This window comes from Dryobates pubescens, chromosome 11 (assembly GCF_014839835.1).
Source record: "Dryobates pubescens isolate bDryPub1 chromosome 11, bDryPub1.pri, whole genome shotgun sequence".
Lineage (NCBI taxonomy): Eukaryota > Metazoa > Chordata > Aves > Piciformes > Picidae > Dryobates > Dryobates pubescens.
In genome coordinates this window covers 25586788-25601000 of record NC_071622.1, presented here as the reverse complement: position 1 = coordinate 25601000, position 14213 = coordinate 25586788, and the positions used below count along the sequence as shown (strand labels likewise).

The 14213-nt window shown below is 37.6% G+C and overlaps 1 long non-coding RNA gene across 2 annotated transcripts in view; it reads right to left on the bottom strand.

Moving 5' to 3' along the window:
* LOC128897546 (uncharacterized) overlaps positions 1-13412 on the bottom strand; it is a 68093-nt gene extending 54681 nt beyond the window's left edge. For both annotated transcript variants that reach the window (XR_008462443.1, XR_008462442.1), the window contains exon 1: positions 13045-13412. This is a non-coding gene — a long non-coding RNA (uncharacterized LOC128897546). The remainder of the gene's footprint in view (positions 1-13044) is intronic.
* Positions 13413-14213: the final 801 nt, after the last annotated feature.

Sequence of the window (14213 nt, the reverse complement as noted above, 5' to 3'; positions counted from 1 at the left end):
AAGGAAATAGAAAACAATACAGAAGGTCTTAATTCAGAAATATTCTCATATATTGAAGAATGCCCAATATCTTTCAGTGCAGGATGCCTTTTTCAGTGAATGTTATTGCTTGTCACAAAATAAAGTGTGAGTTTTCAAACAGAGCAATTGAGGAGAAGTAGATCTCCCCCATGTTTCTCTTTCATGCTATGTTAACCTTACTTATTTTACATTTGTGCAGTAGAACAAATGCCAGCCAAGCTAAGTTTCTAAATTTAAAAAACACTAGATGACAAATCTTTGGCAAGGAGGGATATACAATTCTAGTCTTCATTATGCTTACCACCTCCTGTCATAGAGAGCTAAGGAAGAAAGGGAGCAGGAAGCTCATTAAGAACTTGTAGCCAAAGGCCACAACCCCCTTCTCCCATAAAAGTCTCAAATTTTCTTGACTGTCTGCTCTCCCTTTGTAATGTCCAAAACACACAGTGAATCCTGAGGGCATCCAGCAGGAAATCATTGCTGTCTGTTCTGTGTAAATCCCAAATAAAGGAAGAAAAGGACAGGACATAGGCACTACATAGTGTGTAGCTCAGCAGAGGCATTGGAGGAAAACAGAACAGAGATGCAGGCCTCAATATAATAAAAAGTTAGTGAATTCAGCCAGGTCCCCCTGGTGATTTCAGCAGCCTTGATGTTCTCATAACCTGCACGTGCAAGGCATCAGACTCCCTCCACCAGGAGCATGTTACAAACATGGTGGAGTCCTAAGCCATTGAAGCCTGTTGGATTGATGCTAAATGTGATCACCTGTGTTAGCTGCTACAAAATGACCTGCATGGGGACAGGTGCGTTGCCATGACGCTTGGGGAAACAACTCAAGCAATTATGCAATCAAGAAATATATTCCTAAACTTGATACACAGTTGGTGTTAGTTCCTGTTTCCTTTGACATTCTTCTTTGTTAAAGCTCAGGAATTCTTGATTTGTACAGATTTAAAGCAGTCTTTCTGAAAAATATTCCTAATTCCCCTTTGAAAAGGACCCAAACTTCTATAGCTCTTTAAGTAACCCCAAGTTTTACTTCCTTCATTAATGTGAGCAATAGATTTCAAAACTTTCCCATGGAAAAGATCTTAATAAGTTACCCAAATTCTGCTTGAAAAATTCAGTGACGATACTGGTTCTGATAGAACAGTCATGATGCGTGACTTTCTAAATGATGTTACGTAAACTTAATTCCCTGAATGTATATGTGCAAAACTGGCAAAGGATATTGGTAAGACGGATCACTTTTTCTTTTTTTTTTTTTTAATATCATTTTGTAGAATTGGAAAGTGAATTTAACCATAAAATGAAACAGTTTAACTTAATAATACTAATACCATTTAAAAAGAAAACTAAACCAAACACACATGAGCCACCAGTGGGGTGAGGAAAGAGGAAGCTTGGATTTAGAAACAAAATGTCAGATGAATCCCACAGATTGAAGTACCAATGTCCCATAATTTGACTTACTGAAATTTCATGAGACAATGTTTGCTTTACTGCATTATTCTATGTTTTGAGGAAACTGGTAGCTCATTTTGAAAGCAGCAAAATAATGAAAACAAGACTAATCAGATTGCAAGCTGGGTTTTTTTGTTTGCAGTTTCCACTAAGGGTAACATTACAGGTTTGAAGTTCTAATCTTTCTTATTTCAATTTAATAAAAATACCTTCCTCACAGGGGGGTGCTATTTTATTTGCATTTATGTTGTTAGGTAAAATAAAATCTCATCCTATATAGGGTAACTTTCCATATTTATCTCAAACAGTTCCAGTTTTTACATCTTTATGTTCTGTTTTGCAGAGTGGTTTAGAGAAGCAGTTTGGAAGGGGTAGAAAAGATGAATAAGAAGCAGCTCGCCAGCAAATGGATTTCACATAGAGAATCTGTCTCTACTTTTAGAAATTTATGATCTGAAAGTCTGGAGCACACCTGAGGTTCTGATCTTGATGGTGCACAGGATCTGAAGGAAGAATTTTTCTCTTCCATGCCTGTGATATACTAGGAAGTTGTTTACTGGAAGAAAACTGGTTTTTAAATGTTACGCAAGACTGAGGTATTATATAAGAATTACAGAAGGAGACACCTGTGTAGGTTTGGGGTTTGGTGGTGTCTTCTTTTTTTTTTTTTTTTGTTTTGTTTTGTTTTGTTTTGTTTTGTTTTGTTTTGTTATGGCTTGTCTCAACTACATGGAAAAGAAGTTCAAAACCAAGCAGAGTTCAAAAGCTGTTTGCTTTAATTTCCTTTCTTCAGGTAAAATGAGTAGTGAAGGCTTTAGGAAAGATCGTAAGCTAGAGGATGAGAGAGGTATGGATTCACAGAAAAAAACAGGGTTGGTAGGCAATTTCCTGTATTTCAGGTGCACTTATTGCATATAGAAGGGATGAGTAATTCTTATGGGTAAGGAAGAATAGTGCCCTACTTCTATCATGCCTTTTTTCCCCCTCAGATTCAGTATGGTGTGTAATAATTATTTAGTTTATAACTTATAGAAGCTTTATATGATTCTTCTCTGAGACACATGATTTTGATCTTCCAAAATAGCAGAATACTAAAGGAATTTTTGTGTTCAGTTCTCTATTTTTTTTTCTCTACTTAAATTAGAAACTTGATTAAATTGCAAAGAATTATAAAACCAGTCCCCTACAAACATTACAAACTTCATCTCAGAGTGTAGTCCTGAAAAAGATTCATAGTAACCATCTATGGGAAGACAAATCAAACCCCTTTGTCCAGACAAAGGATTGTGAAGTTCTGTAAATATAAGTACCCAAATGTCTGCTTCTGCTGATATACAATAACCTCAGAGGTGATGATCTTCATGAGGTAGCAGGAGAAAACAATGTGAAAAATTACTTCACTCTATTTATTTCAAGTACAACTCTTCAGTGCCGCTTCCTTCACAGAAACAATGTCTGTTTTCAGTCTACAGTAGTTGAATTTTCAGCTGTGCAAAAAATACAATTATGACAAGTACACTTGACCTTCAGCGAAATTAAATAGAGTACCACCTGCACTAAATATGTCTTGTAAACAGTGTCAGGAGCAAAGGGATACAGTGTGGCTAGAAATCAAACCCAACTGCATAGCTTACTACAATAATAACATTTCAGGTTGCTTTAAAGTTTTGGCTTCTAATTGTACCCTACTCTTAAACAAGGGGTGTTGATGAGTTGTTAGCAGCTGCACTGTGAACAGGAGCACTCTTCATGTTGAGATGGAGCTACTCAGCTCTAGGAACAGTCTGTCGTGCAAAACACAACTTTTCATTTTTTATCTTGATTCTCTTGTAGTGAAAATGTTATGAATTCAAAGACTACAAGAAAACTTTTTCAGGGCATTTCCCTTAACCTGTGCCTATACCTAGACTAAACTAGTATAGTAAGATTTATGCTTTGTCTGAAAAAAAACCAAAAAAGTCTACAAAACTGAATCCCTTAAAACTAGCTAGATAACGATGATGGCCTAAATTAATTTATACACAGATGTCATAGGGAAACAACAAGATATTCTTTCACAACGACACAGTGTACTGCAGGCTGCTTGTCACATCTGAAAGACAATCTATTAAATACTTCAGTCTAGAGCCACACACATCTCTGTTGTGGGAGTTCCTAACATGTAAACCCTCATCAGATCTCTTTTTATGCAAATCTCACCCTGAAGTACTACTGTGCCTAGAAAAGGTGTTATCCTGGGCTACTCTGACTAGACAGTTCTGACTAGTAAGGTTCTACATAAAGACTACCTGCTGCTGTTGACTTCTTTCAAATGAATCCTTTTCCTTTCCTTCAGCTTAATGAACATTTTGCAGCATAGCTCAGTGAGGACAAAATGTGGGCGAAGTCTGTTAATTAAAGCTTCTAAACATCTAAATCATAACTTCTAAATTTTCTTTAGGCGTGGTTAGCTTGTATAGATCACAAAGTGTAGGAAACGTATACTGGACGGTCTTGTATTTCCAGTAAGTTTTACACCTTGATTGTGCAGAGTGCATTTTAGTACAGGATGTCTTGTGGTGGAAAACTGATGGATCTTAAAAGCCAGATCCACATCTGAAGAAGTCATCAGTCCTGCAGCATAATACAAATGGGGAAAATGGGTTCCTTGCCCACGGTGGCAAGAAACGCCCATGGCAAACTTTCCAGAAATAACACAAAAATCTATAATGGTCTTGAAAATTATAGTACCAAGCTTATACATTATCCCCAGCAAAGTCAAATTGCAAGCCCTCAAAGATCTTAGCAACCATCTACTAAATATAAAGCACAGGCGAATAAACGTGGGGGGTGTGTGTGCCATCCTTTATATTATATGCATCCTGACAACTGAAGAATTTATAGTATCTCACATTTAATAAACATTTTACCACATTATTTTTTGTAAATCAAAATGGATATTGTATAGACCTTATGTAGTATAGGCATTTTAATTATTAGCATGTCAAGCTTACGGGTTTCTTAAATTCATGTCAGCCCAAATATAATTAATAACTGTACAAGGCATCAGTTTTGTTTTGGTTTTTTTTTTTTTTTTCTGAGGAAAATCAGCTGAAGTGCCTTGGATGTTTTGTAGCAATGGGTTCTGGTTTTGTCTCCCATTTCCATAGCAAAGAGAATTAATTTAAGAGAGATCAATGGCGTTGCCAGCATACGTTGCATACTCTTGCTGTAATTCACGGTGCTGGGGAGTACGAGACATGAGTTTAAACTTAATCTTGTATCTTGTTGTGTAGAATTATGCAAATGGAATACCCTCACAAGGAAGCTTTTGTTTTTATTAATTTAATGCAGTATTACTAATAAGGGGGAAATGTGTAAAACAAATCATTGTGTGTACTTAGCATAACAAAAATGTGCTAAGCCTTGACATGGGTGCATGTGATGGATGTTGTGTAAAATGCTCTGTGCACTTTGCAGCGTGTGAAACCTGCACAGTCTCTCCAATAATGGTAAAGCACTTGCAAAAATGTTGCACCTGGAGCACGGAGGAGTGAAGAGGGCAAAGGTCAGCATTAGGCATTAAGACACTGACTAAACAGACTTTACACTCGGTGAAAAGTCCAGACAACCCCTGCAGTGTCATCTTACAACTCTGGTTTTCTTCTTTTCAGGACATAGTAATCCATAAATACACTCAAGTCACCAGCAGCTTAGCTCTCCCCCCACCTCTCCCCCTTTCTAACTCTCCTTTCGTTTTTAATTCTTACATAAAGATCTGAAATTTTAACCCTTTCCATGTCTTTAAATCAACATTGTGAACTGCTTTTTTTTCCTACTGTTGTGAAACTGTTCATCTTTTTAAATTCTCTGCTTTATAAAATGTTTTCTTAAAGAAGTGGTTTCAAATTGAGTGAAAAATAATACTTGTAAACAGGAGCACGAACTTCGTGCATGGATAAGAAATTCTGTTAAAGGAGATCTTAAAAGGCAGTTATGAAATTCTCTAAACAACTTAAATCCATTCTTTTTTTTCCTGGAGCTTCTTAACTAGATACTGTTTGTAAAGTGCTTCTAGGCTGTAGTAGAGTATTTGTTTTTACAACTCCCTCTGAGCTTTTTTTTTTTTTTTTTGGATAGATGAAACCAGTTTCAAGTGGGATGCTGCTAAAAGCAATAATCTTCCTTGCCATTGTTTCGTGGTTGGTTTTCTTTTTGATCAAAGAAAACCTCATCAATTTCTCTAAACTGGAAAAATGTAGAGGTAAAGCACAAAGAGGTGTTTGTACTTTTATCATACAATTAAGTCTTTCAGTTTTGCACCTACTACACTTAGCTGAAATCATGAGAACAAACTGATTTTAATCATTTTATCTGATCCCACTGTCCTACATTGCATGGCTCTACCCAGGAGACTGGGTAGACTCCTAATATAGTCTGGAGCCTTGACAGTAAAAATAGGCTGGTGAAACACAGCCCATGAATCGCACATACCCATGCACATTTTTATGACTTCCTCTCCTTGTTCTGAGCCCTGCAAAAGGCTGCATTTCCACGCAGGATAATTCCCTCTTGTCTGTTTCTCTCTGCCCTAACCCTTCTGCAAACCCACCAAGGCAGATCTGCCACATCTCCTTTTACTTAGTTTTTGCAACTTCTGAACAGCACTGAAATAAGATAACTGAAAGTCTTTCCTTCATACTTCATACTATACTAGAATGTTGATTAATAGATCATTCAGTAGAAAATTATTTTTTCTTTTTTCCTTTCACAAAGAGATCATTCATATTTATTCTTGCCAGGAAACCAAAGTTTTTAGCTCCACGTGTGTGATGCGGTCACTTCAGTGAGACACATAATGGTGGCCTGAAAAAAATTTTCCATGAAATCTCATGATGACTTCAGGCCTGCTCATTACTTCTCCTATGCAGTGAATTTCAGAGTTGCTGCCCAAGGGTTTCTAACTCAATCTGCTCAATGGTGGGAATCAAAGAATCGTCAATAGAAATAGAGAGGTGAACCTGGGACAACTTAATGACCCCCAGCAAAGTCATTTAATTCTCATGGCAAATGGTTCTGTAGAAATTGCAGACCTATTTCAGCACAATGCTTTAAGCATGTGTTGAACTTTGAGCATGGAAGAGATTTGCTAGATCACTTTCAGGCCTTAGAAATAAAAGCATGCTCAACACTATTACTACATCAGATACCTGCACAAATACTGGAGGTACTAAATGTGTAGTGCTTAAGTTTGGTACACCTGATCATGCAGGCACCATAGCACAATCTGTTAAATAAGCCATTACTCTACAGAAGTCAGCATTTTAATGTTAGGCACACACACACAAAAAGTGAGGGTTCAAGTACATGAAAAACATAAGAAAACTAAGATAGAAGTGATTTATGTGAATATCTTCAGAAACAAACTTCATATCTTCTCTAGTTATGGAAATATCAAAAATTATTTGATTTAATGGCAGGAGGAAAACTGAGTGTTTCTGTCTGGCATTTTAGATTCTTTTCAAGTATCTCAGCTGTCTTCAGTACTCTTTGCTGTGGTATCACAATGCTGACCTCTCAAGAATAATCACAAATTCAAAACCTGAATTGTACTAATATGACATAGATGAGAAGCCAGGCAGTTAAATGATTTGCCCAAGGCAACAAAGCATCTTATTGGAGAGCTGAAAGCAGACCTTTTACCATGTCTGTCTGGCCAGTCCCAGAGTCTGGGTTTTGTTTTATGTTCTCGGGCATGTTTCTTCACGCATGTGTTACTTGGACAGCATGCTTGACATATAGCAAAGCCCATGCTGCCCACTGCATTTTCTCTAGGATTGTTTTCCAACTTATATTTAAAGAGTGATTGGGATTTTAACAACTAACTGTTTCAACTAAAGAAAAGAAGGCCATCTTATTGAAACTGTTTTCATAATTACTTTCCAGAAATAATTTTCTAGAAGACCTTGGTTCTTTCTTGCTTCAAGCTTGTAGTGACAATACAAAATCACCAACCACACAAGCGCCATGCAAAACTAAATTGTGAATACTAAATGGAATTTGCATAAAATGTAACAGGAATAAATCTGTTGCTAATCTTTTTGCCTTGTGATCAATCAATAAATAAATAGTCAACTAAATAAACTATGTTTTCAAAAAATCCCCCAACCAGAAGAACCTCCAAACTCCCCCCTAAAAAATCAAAACAAAACCCCAAACAACCCCACATCCCCTCAAAAATGCTCTTAAAAAATCCCCAAGCCCAAAACCCTCCCAGCAACGCAGTAAAACCCCACAATTGCTGAACAAAGCCAGCCAGGTTTTCCCTGTATTACTTTGAATTAGTTTTTCTCCTCCTCTTTTCTTCTAAAGGATTCATTTGACACACTTACCTTATCCATGGGCTAGGTAAAAACATATAGGTAGGACCTCATGCATCTTTTTCATACTCTACTTGCTAAAGCTTGTTAAGTACCCTTATCTTATTTCACAAGTATCTCACTAAATCCAAATATAATGGTAAGGAAGGCTGCAGTGATGTCATCTGTGTGCATATTTCTGCAGCTAATGTTTGTGTGTGGTATGCACAGTATTTGCAGTCTGTATTTTGCATGTAGACCACAGGAACAAGTGAGACCATGCTCATCAACCCACATAGAGTGAGTGGGTATGTGTGTGTGTCAAATCTGTGTAGGCAGACTAATAGCAAATGAAAATTACAGACATTTTAAACATGAGCATGTTGTACAGTTGAGAAATTATTTTTCTGATTTTTTTTTTTTTTAAATGTTGGGGTGATTTTTGGTTTGAGAAGTTCCATATCCTTCATGGCTTTTTACTTCATTAGAAAAGGCAAAGCAGTTTGTGCTTTAATTCACTTTTGTTCTTGTTGTTCACACTTTGCTTGAGGTTTTTTTGGGGGAGTTGATTTGTTTTGTTTTAATATTTGGCAATTAAATGATGCTGAGTACCTGTTTCTCTAGTGTGTAATAAACGTATGCCTTGGTGCATGCATTTGTAAAAGAGGAACTTGTAATGATTTTTGCCTGAATGCGACAAGATTTCCTGCTGTACAAATAATATAAATTAAATATTCTTAATTATTTTAGCTCATGCTAGAAAAAATTCAGGACAAAGGGGAGATTGATGCAGTGTGCCTTACAATGGCCCTACTGATTTCTCTACTGGCCCTTCCTCTGCACATGGTCAATTAGAATTGAAAATCCTGTGCTGATTTCATTCGCTGGAATTTTTAAGCAGGTCAGGAAGAAAGATGTTATTGAAAGGAAAAGTCTCATCTAAATAAGAAAAGAACACGTGGCCATCTGGTCTAACTGTACCATATCGAAAGTAATTTTGGCTCAGCTGTAGTTTGAGCTTTGCAGCAGTTTGCCAAAATATCAAACAGAAACCTGTTTACATTAAAACACTCTCTGCTCTTTATTTATCAAAATGCAATGCACAGTTCTCTTCATGCCTGTAATGGATGATCTCATCTGACCCTGTTGCCTTATTGAGACTGCCTGTGTTCCTGGTAGGCTCTCTAGCTACTTCTGTTGTGGAAAGGTGTAAGTGAAACAACCAATCTTCCGAAAGTTTTGGAAGTAATCCTGAGCACTTTGTTCTTACAACTGAAACTTGCACTTCTGCTTGAACTAGGAAAGGCTCAAACAAGCAGATACAACAGAACAAGCATGAGGAGAAGAGGCTAGAGGAGAGTTTAAGAAATCAGAACTTGATGTCTGTGCAAGTAGCAACATGGAGTTTGTGCATAGAAAAAAAATGGAGGCCATAGGCTAGGAGATGAGCTGTAATAGACATCATTTTTTTAAGGAAAGGAGTCATAAATATGCATGATCTTCCATGTTTGCTTCATTTCAACTGTTTAGAAGTTCAATAGACACTCATATGTCAGAATTTTTCACATTTAGGTAAATAAACCCTTTGCTTAGAAAACATATAGCCCCAAGTCTCAGGTGCTTGGACAACAGCAGCTGATGGATAACACCATATTTACAGGCTTTTGTATCTCCTATGTACTTTATGTAGAGCTTCTGAACACATAGCATTCACAGAAGTCAGGAGACCTTTATGGGAGAAGAGGCTAGAGTGTTGTACTGAACATGGAGGCAAGGGTTCTTTACTCATAGGCTCAGGTTTAATGCTTAACTCTTATCTAATTAGTCATTATTTTGACAAAGAATATATACATTGCCACTTGAAATATCACTTCCAATGCAAAGTACTGTGTAAACCACTTCTGAAATTCAGAGGAATTTTCGCATAGGATTTCAGTCTTTAGAAAATATTGCTTATTGTCATTATCTCAAGAAAATAAGAATCACCAATTCAAAATGCACCAGCAAGCATTATTTTGAAACACTCTTGTGAAACAACAACAACACATTTTATTTTTTCAAGTATAATATGCCAGGAAAAGTAGAAAGGCAATTAGCATATTAATATTAGTGAGATTGTTTATATACATATGCATGTAATTTACAAGACGATACTTCTCATATATGACCATTGTGTTGAGCTTGCGTGTATATATTATGTAAGGTACATAAAACATTCCTTCAGGAAAGTATTAAATCTCTTGCCTTAAAAAAAATCAAACAACACAAAACCAAAACCCACAGGAATACAAATCTGACTGCAGCTCTCAATTACTGTTCTTCATTTCTTTGAAATCTCTTTTCTGGAGTCTTTACCTTGCCTGTGGATGTTGTCGCCACTACATGCAACCTTTTGTTCGTATGTCTCTGCTACTGTTTGGAAAGAAAGGGGAATTTAGGACTCAGTCTATGGGATAGCTGTGCTGGATTCCAGTTTTCATAGTGTTTATTACCAATGGCAAAGGAAAAAAAAAAAATCCTGTCTTTCTCTTAAGTTACCTGTTAGTGTGGCTATAACACAGTTTAAATCTTTTCAAGGAGTAAATTAAAAGCTCTGTATGTGTGTGCAAGTACATTTGTGTGTAAAAAAAAAAAATAATTAAAAATTAATGCTTCTTCATGAAAAGTCCATAATGAAAAGCAAAAAATTAATCATCATGTGTAAGAAGACACAATTTGTACCAGAAATGATGCAATTCTAAAGAACTTTTAGAACACAGGTCCGCACAGTATGTATTTTAAAATCAAATAGAATAAATGCTTTGAATCTCCCTTTTCCCTGTATGTCGCTGCTAACCCCACCCATAGCCACACCAAAGGGAGAGAAACTATTTTGGGGAGTACTGCATTCCCAAGACCAACTTTCTGGCACAATAATACTGGGCCAGTCGGTGTTTCTCTGGGCTCTGGGAACAGGAAGGCTGAGGGTTGCAAGGCTGGCTAACTACTCCGCTGCCATACTCCCCACGGGTTGAAGACAACCTACTTGCAAAGCAAGTGGCTTAAAACTGCCACAAAACTGTCTAGGAGATCTTGCTAATCTCTCTAAATCCATAACATGCTCAAATATTTCAGTCTGCCTTTCAGATGTATGTCTCTGTACGTTAACTATTTCCCTTTATGTAGCATTTTGTATAGGCAAACAAAATCTTAACCGCCGTAGCTCTTGAACATTAAGTAATGTGATGCGCGAACTTAACATAAAATACTATGTTGGCTGTAAACGTAATACAGAAACCACTGTAAAATCTGAAAGTGTGGCTGCCCCTAGTCACACTGTGTTGGAAAGTGTGTGCACATATGTGCATGCTTTGTACAATAACACATAGAGATGTTTACAAAGTTTCTTATTTCGTATTTTTTGAAATTTGCAATGAAGTTGAAACCGAGCCTGGCCGACATAAGGAGGAAAGGCTTGTGTTTGTCTTTTAATCTTTCTGCAGCATGGTGCAGACTTCTGTCTGATCTGCACATAGCCGAGCAAGGGGCTTGCCGTGCATTGCGTGCAGGCTCCTTGATTGTGGAGGGGAAAAAAAAAAAAAAAAGAAGAAAAAAAAAAAATCTGGCTGGAATCCAGACAGGCGAGCGCAGTGCTCTGTTGATCATTGTGTCTAGCCTTCAGGTGTCTCAGCTCACAGTGGGCGGTGGATGGGGGGAGGGGGAGATAACAGGAGGGCAGACAAAGAATAAAATGGTGTATTTTGCATTTTTGAAAAATAATATATACCAAATTCATGTCAAATCCCTTTTTAAAAGAATGCTGCTTTTAATGTTCCTTTCCCCGCATTGGGAGCAAGCAAACATCTGTCCAGGAAGATTTATTTAAGCCATAATTAGTAGCGTCTGGAATCTTTCAACAATTTCTCCTTATTGCACTTAATTTTTTTAATTTTTTTTTTTTTTAAGAGGCCTGCTCATCTTTCACTTAGAAACTGTTTTCACTTCATGCTTTATTAGAGATCCAGCCCAACCAGGACTGAGTCAGATTTCTATTGTCTTTGCTTTTTCCCTTCTGATCGTAGTTTTCAGAATCTAACTTTTAGTAGGGGAGGGGGGATGGGAAGGAAAGTGAAGGCGGAGGGTGGGGGAAAGATCTTATTAATGGATTTATGAACATGTGGAGGGAAGAAAAAAAGGAACAAAAACACAGATCAGTGCTTCTTATTATACAGTTATCCATTTGGGTTCAATTTCTTTTCGGGAGAAGAGGAAGAAAAAGAAAAGCTCTGCTTTGTTTGTTGCTTCTGTTTGAGAACTCTCATAAATCTTGCCCAGAAAGCAACTTGAGCTTAAAGGGATCTGGCCAGCAAAGCACTAGGAAGCAATTGCAATGTATCTTGCTATGGATATTCTCTTCTTTCTGCCCCCTCCATTCCCACTGCCCCCTCCACCCCAACCTTCTGATACTATGCTGCAAAAAGCCCCACACCCTTTCCCACCCCACCACGAATCTAAGTGAATGCAAGCCACAATCCAGAGGGAGTTAAAGTTGCTTATCAAAAAGCCTCTCCTTGTGCTGAGTGAGTCCAGATATTATACTAGTTGTGTTTTTTCAGTCCAGCCATAATCCTTTTCCAACACTCCCCCCCGCTGGCTCGCTTCTCCCCCTCCCCCCCGTGGAAGGGGTGGGATGGGAACCTTGCTCGACTTCATTGTTCTGAATGTAAGAGCTATTTGCCCCAAAGTGTCTTTGCTGTCTTTCATAGCTAATTATAATAACTGTCAGATGTCTGGAAAGTCTGGGCTGCCCTTGCTGGCGGAGTTAAAGTTTGCCTTTATTTTTTTCCCCCTTGGGGACAGATCAAGCCTGATTAGACACAGAGTACAAATAAAAGTGAACAACATACGTGTGTAGGGCTTTTTGTCTTTGTTTTTCTTTATGAACAAAGCAGCATGCTGGCTATGTCAGGAAGCATTGTGGCATGCAGCATGCATGCAGGCACTGCCCTGGAGGATAAGTGTTGGGGGTTTTTTGTTGTTTTTTTTTTTCTTTTCTTTTCTTTCTTTTTTTTTTTTTTTAATTGAAGTGTGCAAGAAGTATTTCTGAATTTGAATAGCACTTTAGATCCGTGTTCATCTCGGAAAAAGTCACCATCGATTTAGTGCACGAAGCAATCCGACAATTGTAAGGTATTTGCCTTTCCAGGTGAAAATAAAAATAAATAGACCCCGTACTCACAGTTTTGTTGTGCTGTGCAGGTTGCTGTCTCCTTCTGCAGAGACAAGGAGGGTCAGAGGATGTCAAAGGTGCAGAATCCCAGTTTAATTCAGGAGAAATACATAAATGTGCTTCCTGAAGTCGCCTGGAAGTCAGCCACTTGTGCTCAGACATCCCATTGCTGCTCTGCACACTATACTATCTGCAGTTCTGAATTGAACTAAATACTGCCCATGTGAAAGACAGGGGAAACGCAGTCATGTGGGACACACAAATCCACTCTATTGGCTCCGAAGGCACAACTTCAGCATTCTTGCATTTCCACCATTGGTTAACAGTTCAAGCTGAAAGAGTCTAGGTCCTCCTAGTGAGTCCGTTTTCCCTTTATGTGTGGAAGAATGACTGTAGGATTTTACAGTGACAGGATTAGTTAAGAAAGGGACTGAAGTCATCCCTTTGACTGAAGCTGGTGGGTGGGGATTGGAAGCTGTGCTTTTCTCAAGTTGACGTTTTTCCTTTCTCTGCCTGCTTTCTGTGTGTCAGGAAATGCTTGCAGTTAACTCGGGCAGTGTCGAGAAACTGAAGTGACTTTCTTCAGGTTCAGGGCTATGGACTTGACTTTGAATAACACAGTGTTACAGATCATACAATGATTTTTGCAGGAATACCTCTATTCTGGCTGGCTAAAATGTAGTTATTTTCTCTTTTCTCTTGCTCTCTCTTTTTCCCTTTTTTTTTTTTTTTTTTTTTCAAGCCCAGAAAGGGCTCTATCAGGATCATCTAACTTGAGCTTTTCATCATATAAACTACACAAATTAATCCATATCTAAAGCCTAGACTAATAATCTGAGTGATAACAGAAAACAGATTTTATAGAACTATTGCATCTCTAGGGAATGTTACGATGTGGTCATAACAATATTTTGAAAGAAGCAATAAATCTATAATTGTGATATTTAGCAATTTTGTGAATAATGAAACTATAAAGATTAAATATAAGAGAAGAGGACTGACTATCCCCTATTTTGGTGTTCTGTCATTTGCCTGATATAGTTATGCCAGTGTGAGCAGTAATTTGAAACGCTACTCAGTCATGTGTGACATACTTCTCCAATTAACCCTTATTAAAAAGACCTTTCCCAAATCCCAGTGCATGTTTTCCTAGAATCACATAAAGCAGAGGTATGGTA